Genomic DNA, 18,563 nt, shown 5'->3' on the forward strand with positions numbered 1-18,563 from the left:
GACGTGCGTAGGTTATATGCAAATACTACGCCATTTTATATACGGAACTTGAGCATCCGCAGAATTTGGTATCCACGGGGGGGTGGGGGCTCCCAGAACCAAACTCTCGCGGATACGGAGGGCCGCTAAGCGAGTAAAAGATGATCTGATTTCCAGAAGGCTTAAAGTTAAAGATGACACATCTCTTTAATATTTTAAGCAAGATTAATTTTTATTTCCATCTTTTACAGTTTCAAAATAACAAAAAAGGAAAAGGGCCCGAAGCGAAAGTTGGGCGCCCTGTGTGGTAACACCTTTACTGTGTTAGTAACCTTAGTTACTACACCTTAGTAACACCTGCTCTGGCAAGTATCACAGTTTATAAACGCCAGCTAAGAGTCTTTCAATTCTTCCATCGTACATCTATAGATGTTTTTGAGTGTTTTAGCTGACAAACCAAATCTCTTCAAACTCCTGATGAAGAAGGGTTCGGTCTTGCCTTCTTTATAACTGCACCGATATGTTGGGACCAGGTTAGATTGTCAGAGATCTTGAAACCCAGGAAATTAAAACTGCTCACTCTCTCCACTTCTGATCCCTCTATGAGGATTGGTATGTGTTCCTTCGTCTTACCCTTCCTGAAGTCCACAATCAGCTCTTTCGTCTTACTGACGTTGAGTGCCAGGTTGTTGCTGTGGCACCACTCCACTAGTTGGCATATCTCACTCCTGTACACCCTCTCATTACCACCTGAGATTCTACCAACAATGGTTGTATCGTCAGCAAATTTATAGATGGTGCTTGAGCTGTGCCTAGCCACACAGTCATGTGTATATACAGAGTAGTGCAGTGGGCTAAGCACACACCCCTGAGGTTCACCAGTGTTGATTGTCAGCAAGGAGGATATGTTATCAACAATCTACATAGTTTGTGGTCTTTCAGTTAGGAAGTCGAGGATCCAATTGCAGAGGGTGGTACAGAGGCCCAGATTCTGTACCTTCTCAATCGGGATTAAGGGAATGATTGCATTAAATGCTGAGCTATAGTCAATGAACAGCATCCCGACGTAGGTGTTTGTGTTTCCAGGTGGTCTAAAGCCGTGTGAAGAGCCATTGAGATTGCATCTGCCATTGACTGATTGTAGCAATGGGCAAAATGCAATGGGTCCAGGTCCTTGCTGAGGCAGGAGTTCAGTCTAGTCATGACCAACCTCTCAAAGCATTTCATCATTGTCGATGTGAGTGCTACCGGGTGATAGTCATTAAGGCGTCTCACATTATTCTTCTTAGGCATTGGTATAATTGTTGCCTTTTTGAAGCAAGTGGGAACTTCCACCCCTTGCAGTGAGAGGTTGAAAATGTCCTTGAATACTCTCGCTAGTTGGTTGGCACAGGTTTTCAGAGCCTTACCAGGCACTCCATCGGGACTTTCCGCCTTGCAAGGGTTCACTCTCTTTAAAGACAATCTAACATCGGCCTCTGAGACAGAGATCACAGGATCATCAGGTGCAGCAGGGATCTTCACAGCTGTAGTTGTGTTCTCCCTTTCAAAGCATTCATAGACGGTGTTGAGTTCATCTGGTAGTGAAGCATCACTGCCATTCATGCTATTGGGTTTTGCTTTGTGGGAAGTAATGTCTTGCAAACCCTGCCTGAGTTGTCGTACATCCGACATCGCCTCCAAACTCATTTGAAACTGTCTCTTCACCCTTGAAATAGCCCTCCACAAATCATACCCTGTTTTCTGGTACAGGCCTGGGTCGCCAGACTTGAATGCCACAGATCTAACCTTTAGCAGACGATGTACCTCCTGGTTCATTCACAGCTTTTGGTTTGGGAATGTACAGTAAGTCTTTGTAGGCACACACTAATCCACACAGGTTTTAATGTTGATAACAACTGTAGCACACTCATCCAGGTTCGAAGATGAATCCCTGAATACAGTCCTTAACAAGTATAAGACATTTAGACCTAGGAGCAGAATTAGGCCACTCAGCCCATTGAGTTTGCTCTGCCAATTCATCATGGCTGATCCATTTCACTCTCATCCCCAATCTCCTGTCTTCTTCCTGTATCTCTTCATGTCCTGACTAATCAAGAATTTATCAACCTCATGACTTGGCCTCTACAGCTGTCTGTGACAAGGAATTCCACAGATTCACCATCATTTGGGTAAAGAAATTCCTCTTTATCTCCATCCTAAATGGATGTCCTTCTATTTTGAGGCAGTGCCCTCTGGGTCCGAGACTACCTCACTAAAAGAAACATCTATCGAGGCCTATCAACATTTGATAGGTTTCAATGGAATCATAGAGCATAGAAAACATAGAAACATAGAAAGCCTACAGCACCATACAGGCCCTTCGGCCCACAATGCTGTGCCGAACATGTACTTACTTTAGAAATTATCTAGGGTTACCTGTAGCCCTCTATTTTTCTAAGCTCCATGTACCTATCCAAGAGACTCTTAAAAGACTCTATCGTTTCCGCCTCCACCACCATCACTTGCAGCCTATTCAACGCACTCACCACTCTCTGCGTAAAAAATCTTACCCCTGACATCTCCTTTATACCTACTTTCAAGCACCATAAAACTGAGCCCTCGCATGTTAGCTATTTCAGCCCTGGGGAAAAGCCTCTGACTATCCATGTGATCAATGCCTCTCATTAACTTATATACCTCTATATAAGGTCACCTTCATCCACCACCGCTCCAAGGAGAAAATGCCAAGTTCACTCAACCTATTCTTCATAAGGCATGCTTCCCAATCCAGGCAACATCCTTGTAAATCTCCTCTGCACCCTTTCTATAGTTTCCACATCCTTCCTGTAATGAGGTGACCAGAATTGAGCACAGTACTCCAAGTGGGGTCTGACCAGGGTCCTATGTAGCTGCAATATTTCCTCTCAGCTCTTAAACTCAATCCCATGGTTGATGAAGGCCAATGCACTGTATACCTTCTTAACCACAGAGTCAACCTGCGCAGCAGCTTTGAGTGTCCTATGAACTCGGACCCCAAGATCCCTCTGATCCTCCACACTGCCAAGAGTCTTACCATTAATACTATATTCTGCCATCATAGTTGACCTACCAAAATGAACCACCTCAGACTTAACTGGGTTGAACTCCATCTGCCACTTCTCAGCCCAGTTTTACATTCTATCGATCTCCTGCTGTAACCTCTGACAACCCTCCACACTATCCACAATACCCCCAACCTTTGTGTCATTGGCAAATTTACTAACCCATCCCTCCACTTCCTCATCCAGGTCATTTATAAAAATCACAAAGAGAACGGGTCCCAGAGCAGATCCCCGAGGCACACTACTGGTCACTGGCCTCCATGCAGAATATGACCCGTCTACAACCACTCTTTGCTTTCTGTAGGCAAGCCATTTCTGGATCCACAAAGCAATGTCCCCTTGGATCCCATGCCTCCTTATTTTCTCAATAAGCCTGGCATGGGGTACCTTATCAAATGCCTTGCTGAAATCCATATACATTACATCTATTACTCTACCTTCATCAACATGTTTAGTCACAGCCTCAAAAAATTCAATCGGACTCGTAAGTCATGACCTGCTTTTGACAAAACCATGCAGACTATTCCTAATCAAATTATGCCTCTCCAAATGGTCTTTTGCATCAACTTACCAACCAATGAAGTAAGACTCACTGGTCTATAATTTCCTGGGCTATCTCTATTCCGTTTCTTGGATAAGGGAACAACATCTGCAACCCTCCAATCCTCAGGAACCTCTTCCGTCTTCATTGATGATGCAAAGATCATTGCCAGAGGCTCTGCAATCTCCTCCCTCGCCTCCCACAGTGGCCTGGGGTACATCCCGTCCAGTCCCGGAGACCTATCCAACTTGATGCTTTCCAAAAGCTCCAGCACATCCTCTTTCTTAATATCTAAATGCTCAAGCTTTTCAATCCACTGTAAGTCATCCCTACAATCGCCAAGATCCTTTTCTGGAATGATCTCTAATTCTTTGAAACCCCAGCAAGTTCAGGCCCAGAGCCATCAAATGCTCCTCATATGATAACCCTTTCATTCCCAGAGTCATTCTCATGAACTTCCTCTGAATCTTCTCCAATGTCAACACATCCTTTCTTAGATAAGGGGCCCAAAGCTGCTCACAATACTCGAAATGATGTCTCACCAGTACTTTATAAAGTCTCAACGTTTCATCCTTGCTTTTAGATTCTAGTGCTCTGGAAATGAATGCTAACGTTGCATATGGCTTCCTCACCACCGACTCAACCGGCAAGTTAACCTTCAGAGAACCCTACGTGAGGACTCCCAAGTTGCTTTTCATCTCAGATTTTTGAAATTTCTACCCATTTAGAAAACAGTCTTCGCTTTTATTCATTCTACCAAGGTGCATGCCCATGCACTTCCCAACATTGTATTCCATCTGCCACTTCTTTTCCCTTTCCCCCAATCTGTCCAAGTCCTTCTGCAGACACCCTGCTTCCTCAGCACTACCTGCACCTCCACCTGTCTCCATTTCGCCTGCAAGCTTGGCCACAAAGCCATCAATTCCATCATCCGAATCATTGACATACAACATAAAAAGAAGCAGTCCCAACATCGACCCATGTGGAACACTGCCAGTCACTGGCAGGCAATCAGAAAAGGCTCCCTCCATTCATGCTCAGTCAGCCAATGCCCTATCCATGCCTTTCGGGTAATACTGTAGGCTCTTATCTTGCTAAGTAGCCTCTTGTGTGGCAACTTGTCAAAGGCCTTCTGAAAATCCAAGTAAACAGCATCCACGGATTCTACGTTGTCTATCCTATTTGCTATTCCCTCAAAGAATCACAGCAGATTTGTCAGGCCTTTTTTATCATGTGCCTCCAAGTACCTTGAAATCACATCCTTAACCATTGACTCCAGCATCTTCCCAACCACTGAAGTCAGGCTAACTGGTCTTTAATTTCCTTTCTTTTGCTTTGCCTCCTTCACTCTTGAAGAGTGAAGTAACATTTGTAATTTTCCAGTCCTCTGAAACATGCCAGAATCTAGTGATTCTTGAAAGACCATTACTAATGCCTCCACAATCTCTTCACCTGCTTCTTTCAGAACCCTGGTGTGTAATCCATCTGGTCCAGGTGACTTATCTACCTTCAGACCTTTCAGTTTCCCAAGCACCTCCTCTAGTGTAATAACAACTGCACTAATTCTGCCCCCGAAACTCTTAAGTTTCTGGTATTTTGCCAGAAAACTGATGCAAAATATTTATTTAGTTTGTCCACCATTTCCAGTGGTCCAATAACTCCCCTCACCTCTCTTTTACTCTTTATACATATGAAAAACTTTTGGCACCCTCTTTGATATTGTTGGCTACCTTACTTTCATATTTCACATTTCCCCTCTTTATGATATTTTTGTTGTCTTCTTTTGGCTTTTAAAAGCTTCCCAATCCTCTAACTTCCCACTAATCTTTGCTCTATTATATGCCCTCTCTTTGGCTTTTATGTTGGTTTTGACTTCCCTTGTCAGCCGCAGTTGCATCATTCTGCCTTTGGAATATTTCTTTCTCTTTGGAATGCATCTATCCTGAACCTTCCAAATTTCTCCCAGAAACTCAAACCTTTCTTGTTCTGCTGTCATCCCTGCATCCCAGCAACCCATCAAAGTACATGCACATCACTACATCCCTGCATCCCAGCAACCCATCAAAGTACATGCACATCACTACATCCCTACATCCCAGCAACCCATCAAAGTACATGCACGTCACTACATCCCTACATCCCAGCAACCCATCAAAGTACATGCACGTCACTACATCCCTGCATCCCAGCAACCCATCAAAGTACATGCACGTCACTACATCCCTACATCCCAGCAACCCATCAAAGTACATGCACGTCACTACATCCCTACATCCCAGCAACCCATCAAAGTACATGCACATCACTACATCCCTGCATCCCAGCAACCCATCAAAGTACATGCACGTCACTACATCCCTACATCCCAGCAACCCATCAAAGTACATGCACATCACTACATCCCTGCATCCCAGCAACCCATCAAAGTACATGCACATCACTACATCCCTGCATCCCAGCAACCCATCAAAGTACATGCACGTCACTACATCCCTGCATCCCAGCAACCCATCAAAGTACATGCACGTCACTACATCCCTACATCCCAGCAACCCATCAAAGTACATGCACATCACTACATCCCTACATCCCAGCAACCCATCAAAGTACATGTACGACACTACATCCCTACATCCCAGCAACCCATCAAAGTACATGCACGTCACTACATCCCTACATCCCAGCAACCCATCAAAGTACATGTACGACACTATATTCAACCCCGAGATTCATTTTCTTCTGGATATTCACAGTAAATACAAGAAACACAATAGAATCAATGAAGACCACACCCAACAGGATGGACAAATCTCCAGTGTGCAAGAGGCGACAAACCGTGTAAATACAAAAAAAAGAAAGAAAGGAAGAAAATGAATACATACATACATATATACATACATAAATACATAAATGGATAGATGGATGGATAGATAGACAGACAGACAAACAAACAGATACTTATACTTTATACTTTATTGTCACCAAACAATTGATACTAGAGCATACAATCACAGTGATATTTGTTTCTGCACTTTGCACTCCCTAAAGTACAAATCAAAGTAAATATAATAAAAATTTTAATTATAAATCATAACTAGAAATCTGGAAAAGGGAAAGGAAGGTAGTGCAAATCAGGTCCGGATATTTGGAAGGTACGGCCCAGATCCAGGTCAGGATCCATTCAGCAGTCTTATCACAGCTAAAAAGAAGCTGTTCCCAAATCTGGCTGTACGAGTCTTCAAGCTCCTGAACCTTCTCCCAGAGGGAAGTGGGACAAAAAGTGTGTTGGCTGGGTGGGTCTTGTCCTTGATTATTCTGCCAGCACTGTTCTGACAGCGTGTGGTGTAAAGTGAGTCCAAGGATGGAAGATAGATAGATAGATAGATAGATAGATAGATAAATAGATAAATAAATAGCAAGAACCTGAGATGAAGAGTCCTTGAATATGAGTCCATTGGTTGTGAGAACAGCTCAGTGTTGGAGTGAGTGAAGCTGAGTGAAATTATACCCTTTGGTTCAAGAACCTGATGCTTGAGGAGTAATAACTGTTCCTGAATCTTCCAGATGGCAGCAGCAAGAACTAAGTATGGCCTGGATGGTGGGGTCCTTGATGATGGATGCTGCTTTCCTGTGTCAGCATTGGTGTAATTGCTTGTGATGGACTGGGCTGTATCCACTATTTTTGTAAGGTTTTCTGTTCAAGGGCATTGGTGTTTCCATACCAAGAAATATAGTCAATGTATTGTTCCTAGTACTCCATTCATCCTAATAATGCATTATGACATTAATTCAACGAATAAGAACACAACACATTTTTCATGAATGCTGTAATTTATAGCTGAGATTTGGATCAAAATCCTATCTTTCTGAGAAAACATCCCTTGCATGAATAAGTCCCGTAAGTAAGTTTAAAATATTAAACACCAATGCAATTTCTAATCAAACCTGTGGCTAATAAGCATAGTCATGACATCTGTGTTATTTCATCACCATTATAGAATACAGAAAATTACAGCACGTACAGGCCTTTCAGCCCATGATGTTGTTATGACCTTTTAACCTATTCTAAGATCAGTGTAATGCTTCACACTCACATAGCCATCCATTTCTTTATCTTCCATAAAACAAAGAGCAGAATGCAGCCATTCAACCCAGCAAGACTGCTCTGCCATTCCATCTTGGTTGATTTAGATTCACTGTCAACCCCATTCTTCTCCCTTCTCCCCATAACCTTTGATGCCCTAACTAATCAAGAACCTATCAACCTCTGCTTTAAACACAGCCAATGAATTGTCCTCCATAGCCATCTGTGGCAATGAATTCTACAGATTCACCACCCTCTGGCTAAAGAAATTTCTCTCCATCTCTGTTCTAAAGGGAAGTCCCTCTATTCTGAGGCTGTGACCTCAGGTCTTAGAATCACACACTTTTGGAAACATCCTCTCCGTGTTCCCTCAGTCTAGGCCTTTCAACATTTGGTAGGTTTTAGTGAGATGTTCCCTCAGTCTTCTAAATTCCAGTAAGTATAGAGCCAGCAACCAACAAACATTTCATACACAAACCTTTTCATTCCAAATTTGCCTGTCTAAGAGTTTCCGTATCAGAATTAGCTCTAATATCACTGGCATATGTCGTGAAATTCATTGATTTGAGGCAGCAGTATATTGCAATACATAAGTGTAAAAAAATGATAAATTACAATCTGATTATCAAACTGAAAGTAAATAAGTTGTGTAAAAAAGAGGAAAAGGAATATTGAGGGAGTGTTCATGGGTTCATTGTCCATTTAGAAATCTGATGGGTGAGGGGAAGAAGCAATTTCTTGAAACGCTGAGTGTGTGTCTTCAGGCTCCTGTATCTCCTCCATGATGGTAGCAATGAGAAAAGAGCTTGTCCTGGGTGATAGGAATCCTTAACTTTTTCAGGCTTCACCTTTTGAAAGTGTGCTTACTGCTGCAGAGGTGAGTGTGCGTGGTGGAGCAGTTTGGGACCCTACGGTCAGAGTAGAATGCATCAGTAACTGCAGATGGTACACACTAAATGGATGTAACTGTACACATTGAATGGGAATGGATCAATCAGGTGGTCTGAGGTTGATGACTGACCAGTCAAAAGTGCAAAGTAAAATTTATTATCAGATGCATACATGTCACCACATACAACCCCGAGATTCTTTTTCTGCGGGTATTCTTAGCAAATCTATAGAACAGTAACTGTAAACTGTAAACATCAGGGACTGTTAATTGTAAACAAACTGTGCAAATGCAGATATAAATAAATAACAATAAAATATGAGCATTAAATAACTATATAACAGAGTTCTTAAATGAATGCAGTTATCCCCTTTTGTTCAAGAGCCTGATAGTTGAGGGGTAGTAACTGTTCTTGGATCTGGTGGTGTGAGTCCTGAGGCACCTGAACCTTCTACCTGATGGCAGCAGTGAGAAAAGAGCATGGCCTGGGTGGTGAGGATCTTCGATGATGGATGATGCTTTTCTATGGCAACGTTTCGTGTAGATGTGCTCAATGGTTGGGAGGGTTTTACCCGTGATGTACTGGGCCAAATCCACTACCTTTTGTAGGATTTTCTGCTCAAAGACATTGGTTTTCCCATACCAGGCCATAAAGCAGCCAGTCAGCCCTCTTTCCACCACATATCTAAAGGTTTTTGATGACATGCCAAACCTCCACAGACTCCTGAGGAAGTAGAGGCACTATCGTACTTTCTTCGCAATAATATTTATATGATAGGTCCAGTACAGTTCGTCTGACATAGTGACACCCAGGAATTTAAATTTACTGACCCTCTCCACCTCTCATCCAATGAATAGTGGCTCATGGACCTTTGGTTTCCCTCTCCTGAGGTTTACAATCAGCTCTTTGGTCTTACTGACATTGAGAGAGAGGTTGTTGTTATTACACCATCAGCTGAAATTTCAGCCTCCTTTCTGTATACTAATTCATCACCACCTTTGATACGGCCCTCTACAGTGGTGTCATCAGCAAACTTGTAGATGGTGTTGAAGCTGTACCTAGCAACAGAGTCACAGGTGTAGCAGGGAGCGAAGTATGCATCCACCAAGTGCTCCTGTGCTGATGGAGGTATTTTTGCCAATATCTGAGTGGGGTCTACAAGTGAGGAAATTCAGAACCCACAGTCAGGTGGTCTAAGGTTCTGGATGGATCAGTAAGGTGTTCTGAGGTGAGGAATTGAATTGACTTTATTTCTTACATCCTTCACATACAGGAGGAGTAAAAATCTTTATATTTGTAATAAATAGAGCAGAGCAGAGTAACAATGGTTGCTAAATGGTGACTCCCTTGCTTGCATCTTCAGAAACAGCTCTATTTCCATCTTTAATATCTCTATTTTTCTCTTTCATGGTTCTTTTGAAGACCCTGATCAGAAGTTACATGCTGACTTTTGGGAATGGGAACCATCTTGGGGTTTCATAACTGGCCGTTGTTCAGCACGCCAAGGACTTGGCCTAAGAGTCCAGCTTGGATTTGGAAGCCCAAGATCTCGGGGCTCTGGAGACGGGCGGATTGAGGGTCGGTGTCACAGCAGGGGACCCATGCGTCATGGGGAAAATCGCAACATCTACTGCTGTGTGCCCGGAGACCTGAGATCTTTGGAGACAGAACCTGAAAAAAGCAACGTAACGGACTTTTAACATCACAAACCAGCGAGTTGTTTGTTATGCCTCCCCGCTCGCTGGGAAAATGGAGAAACCTCTCTCTCCCTTATTAGGGAGAGTAAGAGCCTGTGGTATGTTGAAGTCTTTGGGGTACTGCAAATCTGTGTCTTTGCTGTTGCTTTGCTCAAGCTTGAGTGCTCGGTGGTGGGTGCCGATGCTTTCTATTGCTGGTGGGGGGAGGGGGATCGTTGCTCGCTGCCACTTCCACGTGGGGAAGAGCTGGGGGAGACTTCGGGGTTCTAACATTTGACTGTCATTCATTCTTTGGGACACTCCTCTGTTTTCGTGGATGGTTGCGAAGAAAAAGCATTTCAGGATGTATATTTTATACATGTCTTGGACATTAAATTAGACCTTTGAACCTTTGAAATTGTATGTACAGTAAGCTATACAACAGAACAGTCAATATAGCTTAGAATTACAATTGTGTCAGCGTGAATTAATCAGTCTGATGGCCTGGTGGAAGGAGCTGTCCCGGAACCTGTTGGTTCTGGCTTTAATGCTGCCTTACTGTTTCCTGAATGGTAACAACTGGAACATTTTATGGTTGGGGTGATTCAGGTCCCCAATGATCCTTTGGGCCCTTTTTATGCACCTGTCGCTGTTGATATCCTGAATAGTGGGAAGTTCATTTCTACAGATGCGCTGGGCTGTCCGCACCACTCTCTGCAGAGTCCTGTGATTGAGGGAAGTACAGTTCCCATACCAGGCAGTGATGCAGCCAGTCAGGATGCTCTCAATTGTGCCCTTGTAGAAATTACTTAGGATTTGGAGACCCATACCAAACCTCTTCAACCGTCTGAGGTGAAAGAGGTGCTGTTGTGCTTTTTTCACCACAGCCGGTGTGTACAGACCACACGAGATCCTCAGTGATGTTTATGCCGAGGAACTTAAAACTGTTCACCCTCTCAAACCCCAGATCCATTGATGTCAATAGGGGCTATCCTGCCTCCGTTCCTCCTCTAGTCCACAAATAGCTCCTTTGATTTTACGCCATTGAGGGAGAGGTTGTTTTCTTGACACCACTGTGTTAGGGTGATGTAACACAATCTCTGTAGGCTGCCTCATTATTACTTGAGATAAGGCCAATCAATGTAGAATCATCTGAAAATTAATTAGCAGATTGGAGCTGTGGATGGCGACACAGTCATGGGTCTGAGAGTAAAGGAAGGGGCTTGGGACACAGCCCCGGGGGGCTCCTGTGCTGAGGGTCAGAGGGGCAAAGGTGAGGGATCCCACTCTTACCACCTACTGGCGATCTGACACGAAGTCCAGGATTGGATCCAGCTGCACAAGGCATGGTGAAGACCAAGGTCTCTGAGCTGGAGGGAATTATGGTGTTGAATGCTGAACTGTAGTCAAAGAACAGCATTCTCACATAAGTATCCCTTTTCTCCAGGCGTGTAAGAAAGGTGTGTAGAGCTGTGGCTATTGTGTCATCTGTCAATTGTTTTTTTTTAATAAGGTGCCAAACATGAGGTTGCTTAACACGGTAAAATACTATGGTGTTACAGGAAACATATCGGCATGGATAGAGAAACGGCTGACAGGCAGGAGGCAGCAAGTGGGAAGAAAGGGGTTCTTTTCTGGTTGGCTGCCAGTGATCAGTGGGGCTTCCCAGGGGTCAGTATTGGGACCTGTACTTTTCACATTGTTTGTCAATGGTTTAGATAATGGAATTGAGAGCTTTGTGACAAAGTTTGTGGATGATTCGAAGATAGTTTCAGGGACAGGTAGTGCTGAGGAAACAATGTGATTGCAGAAGGACTTAGACAAATTGGAAGAACAGTTAAAAAAGTGGCAGATGGAATACAATGTTGGGAAATGTATTATAATGCATTTTGATGCGTTTACTCCATCACCTTTCTGGAATAAAGGAACAACTTTTGCAACCCTCCAATCCTCCAGAATCTCTCCCATCCCCATTGATGATACAAAGAGCATTGCCAGAGGCTCAGCAATCTCCTCCCTCGCCTCCCACAGTAGCCACATCTCATCTGGTTCCGGTGACTTATCCAACTTGACGCTTTCCAAAAGCTCCAGCACATCCTCTTTCTTAATATCTAATGCTCAAACTTTCAGTCCGCTGCAAGTCATCACTACAATCACCAAGATGCTTTTCCATAGGGAATACTGAAGTAAAGTATTCATTAAGTACCGCTGCTATTTCCTCCGGTTCCATACACACTTTACCACTGTCACACTTGATAGGTCCTATTCTTTCATGTCTTACCCTCTTGCTCTTCACATATTTGTAGAATGCCTTGGGGTTTTCTTTAATCTTGCCCATCAAGGCTTTCTCATGGTCCTTTCTGGCTCTCCTCATTTCCTCCTTAGGCTTCTTCCCGTTAGCCTTATAATCTTCTAGATTTCTATCATTACCTAGCTCTCTGAACCTTTTGTAAGCTTTTCTTTTCTTCTTGACTAGATTTATTACAGCCATTGTACACCACAGTTCCTGTACCCTACCATAACTTCCCTGTCTCATTGGAATGTACCTATGCAGAACTCCATACAAATATCCCTGAACGTTTGCCACATTTCTTCTGTACTTTTCCCAGAGAACATATGCTTCCAATCTAAGCTTCCAATTTCCTGCCTGATTGCCTCATAATTCCCCTTACTCCAATTAAATGCTTTTCTAACTTGTCTGTTCCTATCTCTCTCCAATGCTATTGTAAAGGAGATAGAATTATGATCACTATCTCCAAAATGCTCTCCCACTGAGAGATCTGACACCTGACCTGGTTTATTTCCCAATATCAAATCAAGTACAGCCTCTCCTCTTGTAGGTTTATTTACATATTGTGCCAAGAAACCTTCCTGAACACACCTATCAAACTCCACCCCATCTAAACCCCTCGTTCTAGGGAGATGCCAATCGATATTTGGGAAATTAAAATCTTTCATCATGACAACTCTGTTATCATTACACCTTTCCAGGATCTGATTCCCTATCTGCTCCTTGATATCCCTGTTACTATTGGGCGGCCTATAAAAAACACCCAGTAAAGTTATTGACCCCTTCCTGTTCCTAACCTCCACCCACAGACGCTCCGCAGACAATCCCTCCATGGCGTCCACCTTTTCTGCAGCCATGTCACTATCTCTGATCAACAGTGCCACGCCCCCACCTCTTTTCCCTCCCTCCCTGTCCTTTCTGAAACATCTAAAACCTGGCACTTTAAGTAACCATTCCTGTCCCTGAGCCATCCAAGTCTCTGTAATGGTCACCACATCATATCTCTAAGTACTGATCCACGCTCTAAACTCATCCACCTTGTTCACAAAACTCCTTGCATTAAAATAGACACATCTCAAGCCTTCGGTCTGAGCGCGTCCCTTCTTTATCACCTGCCTATCCTCCCTCTCGGACTGTCTACAAGCTTTCTCTATTTGTGAGCCAACCTCCTCTTCCCCATTCTCTTCAGTTCGGTTCCCACCCCCCAACAATTCTAGTTTAAACTCTCCCCGGTAGCCATAGCAAACCTCCCAGCCAGGATATTGGTCCTCCTGGGATTCAAGTGCAACCCGTACTTTTTGCAAAGGTCACACCCGCCCCAAAAGAGGTCCCAATGATCCAGAAATTTGAATCCCTGTCCCCGCTCTAATCCCTCAGCCATGCATTTAACCTCCACCTCATTCTATTCCTATCCTCACTGTCGCGTGGCACAGGCAGTAATCCCGAGATTACTACCTTTGCAGTCCTGCTTCTCAACTTCCTTCCTAACTCCCTGTAGTCTTTTTTCAGGACCTCTTCCCTTTTCCTACCTATGTCATTGGTACCAATATGTACCATGACCTCTGGCTGTTCTCCCTCCCACTGCAGGATATCTTGGACGCAATCTTTTACATCTGGGAGGCAAACTACCATCCGAGTTTCTTTCCTGCGTCCACAGAATCGCCTGTCTGACCCCTAACCATAGAGTCCCCTATCACTACTGTCTTCCTCTTCCTTTCCCTACCCTTCTGAGCCACAGGGCCAGACTCTGTGCCAGAGGCACAGTCACTGTTGCTTCCCCCAGGTAGGCTGTCCCCCCCACCCAACAGTAATCAAACAGGAGTACTTATTGTCAAGGGATACAGCCACAGGGGTACTCTCTAGTACCTGACTCTTCCCCTTCCCTCTCCTGACTGAGACCCACTTGTCTGTCTCCCAAGGCCCTGGTGTGACCACCTGCCTGTAACTCCTCTCTATCACCTCCTCGCTCTCCCTGACCAGACGAAGGTCATTGAGCTGTATCTCCAGTTCCCTAACACGGACCCTTAGGAGCTGCAGCTCGACACACCTGGTGCAGATGTGGGAGTCTGGGAGACTCCAGGATCTCCCACATCTGACACCGAGCACAGAAAACTGGCCTCACACACATACTACTTCCTTTCCGCAATTAGCACAGTTAAACCACCTCGCCTCGTCCCGTTACCACCTAAGCCCATTGAGCCAAAGCCCTACCACTCTGCTGCCTCTCAGTCCACTGCCCGCTGGATATGGCAGTCTTCTTTTAAAATTTTTCCCGTTGTACTGACTGACGTCACGCGCTTGCATGGCCTTGCCTCTCCTTTACCCCGAGTAGCAAAACTGCCTTCACTCCAGAAATCCTTAACCGTTTACCCGCAGCCTTTTTGCTCCAAATCAAAAACCGCTGAAGATTTCTTGCCTTTTTAAACCTTTCCCACTCTACTGGCTGTTTGCTTTTAGTTGAAGTGCTTTGTAGCTGGTTTACAACATTGTGGGCCGGATGGTCTGTTCCTGTGCTGTACTGTACTATGTTCTATGTCAATAGTCTCCTGTCCTAATTAAGCAGCATAGTATCCTAGTTATTTTCTTCATTAGTTTTTGATTTTTCAGATTTGTCCCGAATAAGTAGTTGCCCTGATTAAACAATGGCCCAATTAACCTGAATCCACTTCAGTAATTGTTAACACCTACACATGAATTTCAGCATTTAAATGAACCATGTTCTACTGAGAAGACTGAGGAGTTCTGTACATTAAGGAATTGTGGCCATTGTGAAATTCACAGGTTCTCCCTTTGGCTGAGGCCGATCAACACCTGGAGGCCGCAGGCATAAAATAAAGAAGAAAAGTAAGAGTGACATTCCGATAAATTCGTCCATGCAGCTGATGGTTTGAATTTGGAATGTACCAACCTTAGAAGCAGGTTCTGCTGATCGGTCAAGAGGAAATTAGATAAATATATGTGAAATATGTGCAGGGCTACAAAGAAAGGAGTGATGGGTAAGGACAAGAACGGCTTAGAGAAAGCTTTGGAGCAAATGTACCTACAAAATCCTTGAAAACCTTACAGAAGTAATGGATACAGCCCAGTCGATCAGGGGTAAAGCTCTCCCCACATTAAGTACACTTACACAGAGTGCTGTCACAGGACAGCAGCATCCATCATCAAGGACCCCCACCACCAGGCCACCTTTCTTCTCACTACTGCCATCAGGAAGGGGGGTACAGTGTGCAAAAGAAGATAAACTGTCCAAATACAAAATAAATAATACTGAGAAGATGAGATGCACAGTAGAGTTTTTAAAACTGAGTCCATAGATTTTGTTCAGTGATCATTTCGGTGTTGAGGTGGGTGAAGTTATCCACACTGGTTTAGGAGCCTGATGGTTGAAGGGTAATAACTGTTCCTGAACTAGATTTAACTTGGTCATTAGTTATACGTAGAGAAAAACTGACACTTTAATGTGAACAATTGGAGAAAAATATATGGCTCCATAAAACCCACAGCAGTAAACATTGAAGAAAATAAAATCTATAAATGGAGCATTGTTGATCATTGGTTGTATTCCAGGCCATAATTTATTTTATTTTATCTGATTTAGAGATACAGCACGGAACAGTCCTCTCTACTTGCACACTTCACTGTTCCTGAATATCACTGTAAGTGATCTTATTGATTTAATTTGTTACAATGTCAAACCATGTAATACATGGGATCAGGAAGATACTCATTCTTCGCCAATTCATAAATATATCAGAATCAGAATCCAGTTTAATACCACCAGCATTTGTCGTGAAATCCATTGTTTTGTGACAGCAGTATAATGTAATACATTATAATAAAAACGCTATAAATTTCATCAGTATATAAAAATTTAAATTTAAAAAGTAGAGCAAAGAGAGAGGAAAAAATTACTGTGGTAGTGTTCATGGGTTCATTGACCATTCAGAAATCTGATGACGTTGAGGAAGAAGCTGTTCCTGAAACACCGAGTGTGTGTCTTCAGGCTCCTGTAGCTCCTCTTTATGGTAGCAATGGGAAGAGGACATGTCCAGGTTGATTGGGTCCTTAATGTTGGATGCTGTGTTGAGGCACCAACTTTTGTTCACCAGCGCCCATGAATTTATTTATTTTCTGAGATACAGCACAGTGCAGGCTCTTTTAGCACTTCAAACTGTGCCACATAGCAACCCCCAATTTAGCCCTAACTAAATCACAAGGCAATTTACAATGACCCATAACATACCCTTTTGTACGTCTTTGGACTGTGGGAGGAAACTGGAGCACCTGGAGGAAACCCACACATTCACAGAGTTGACATACCAAGTCATACAGACTCCTAATGAAATATAGCTTCTGTTGTGCCTTCTTTATGTTGGGCCCTGGATAGATCTTCGGAGATGTTGACAACCAGGAATTTGAAACTGATCACGCTTTCCACTGCTGATCCCTCAATATATATAGAAAGGGCAATTTCCAATCACTCAAAAGAATATAAAATCTCAATGGATTATGCTGTAGAACAATGGAATGTTGTAAAAATATCATTTGTTTGTGACTTTCAGTTTTTTGGGATATTTTGGCTTTATTTTTCCAAGGAAGCATTCTTTAAGAAGCTCATGTTCTATGCAAATCTGCAAAACAAGAGACAGAAACATAGAAACATAGAAAACCAACAGCAAAATACAGACCCTTTGGCTCACAAAGCTATACCGAACATGTCCTTACCTTAGAACTACCTAGACTTATCCACAGCCCTCTAATTTTCTAATGTCCATGTACCTGTCCAGGAGTCTCTTAAAAGATCCTATTACATCCACCTCCAACACTGCCACCGGCAACCCATTCCACGCACTCAACACTCTCTGCATAAAAAATTTACCCCTGACATCTCCTCTGTACCTGCTTCCAAGCACCTTAAAACTATGCCCTCTCATGCTAGCCATTTTAGCCCTGGAAAAAAGCCTCTTTCTATCCACCTCTATCAGGTCACCTCTTATCCTCTGTTGCTCCAAGGAGAAAAGGCCGAGTTCACTCCATCTATCCTCATAAGGCATGCTCCCCAATCCAGGCAACATCCTTGTAAATCTCCTCTGCACCCTTTCTATGGCTTCCACATCCTTCCTGTAGTGAGGCGACCAGATCTGAGCACAGTACTCCAAGTGGAGTCTGACTAGGGTCCTATAGAGCTGCAACATTACCTCTCAGCTCTTATGACATTTCAAAAACAAATTCATTACTTGTGAAATTATTGGCATGTTTGCAAAATAAGAATAAAGTTTTTTTTAAATAAATGCTGGGTGTTTACTGTGAACTATTGTTATTGGCCTAACTTTTATAGTTATAATGACAATGAAAATTTCAGCACTGAATGCCATTCGAGCATAATAAAACTTACTGAAATGTCTAGACTAGAACAAAAGTTCCCGCAGATTCTGTCAATAATTCTCTGTTCCGCTACAGGGCACACTGCTTGCAATCTGAAAAATAATCTTAAGAGATCTCAGTATTTTGTTTTTTGAATGTACAAAAAGTCCCTGCTGTTAAATTCTCTCAATCTGTTGCATCACATACAAGGAATATTGTGTAGTACAGTACATCATAAATTGTTCTAAGAAAACTTCCTTGAATTAAAAAAATGTGAGTTGGCTCAGTACATTGTCTTGATATAAATATGTATTTCTAAACATAATGGTTTTTAAATAATATATTTGTTTTTCTTTTAATTCATTCATAATATCTTGACTCTTGCTGAACTTTTGCCATGGTAACAAAGTAGTTAATGCTTAGAACAACAGAGTTCGGAGTTCAAACCTGGCATGCTCTGTAAGAAGTCTGTACATAGTCCCTGTGGTATGTGTGGGTTTTCTCAGGGTGTTCTGGTTTCCTCCCATGGTCCAAAGGTGTACCAGTGACTAGGTTAATTGGTCATTGTAAATTGTCCTATGCTTCAGCCAGGATTAAATTGGTGGGTTGCTGAGCAGCACAACACAAAGGGCCTGAAGGATCTGTTCCATGCGGCT

Source organism: Hemitrygon akajei, chromosome 2 (genome assembly GCF_048418815.1).
Source record: "Hemitrygon akajei chromosome 2, sHemAka1.3, whole genome shotgun sequence".
Taxonomy (NCBI): domain Eukaryota; kingdom Metazoa; phylum Chordata; class Chondrichthyes; order Myliobatiformes; family Dasyatidae; genus Hemitrygon; species Hemitrygon akajei.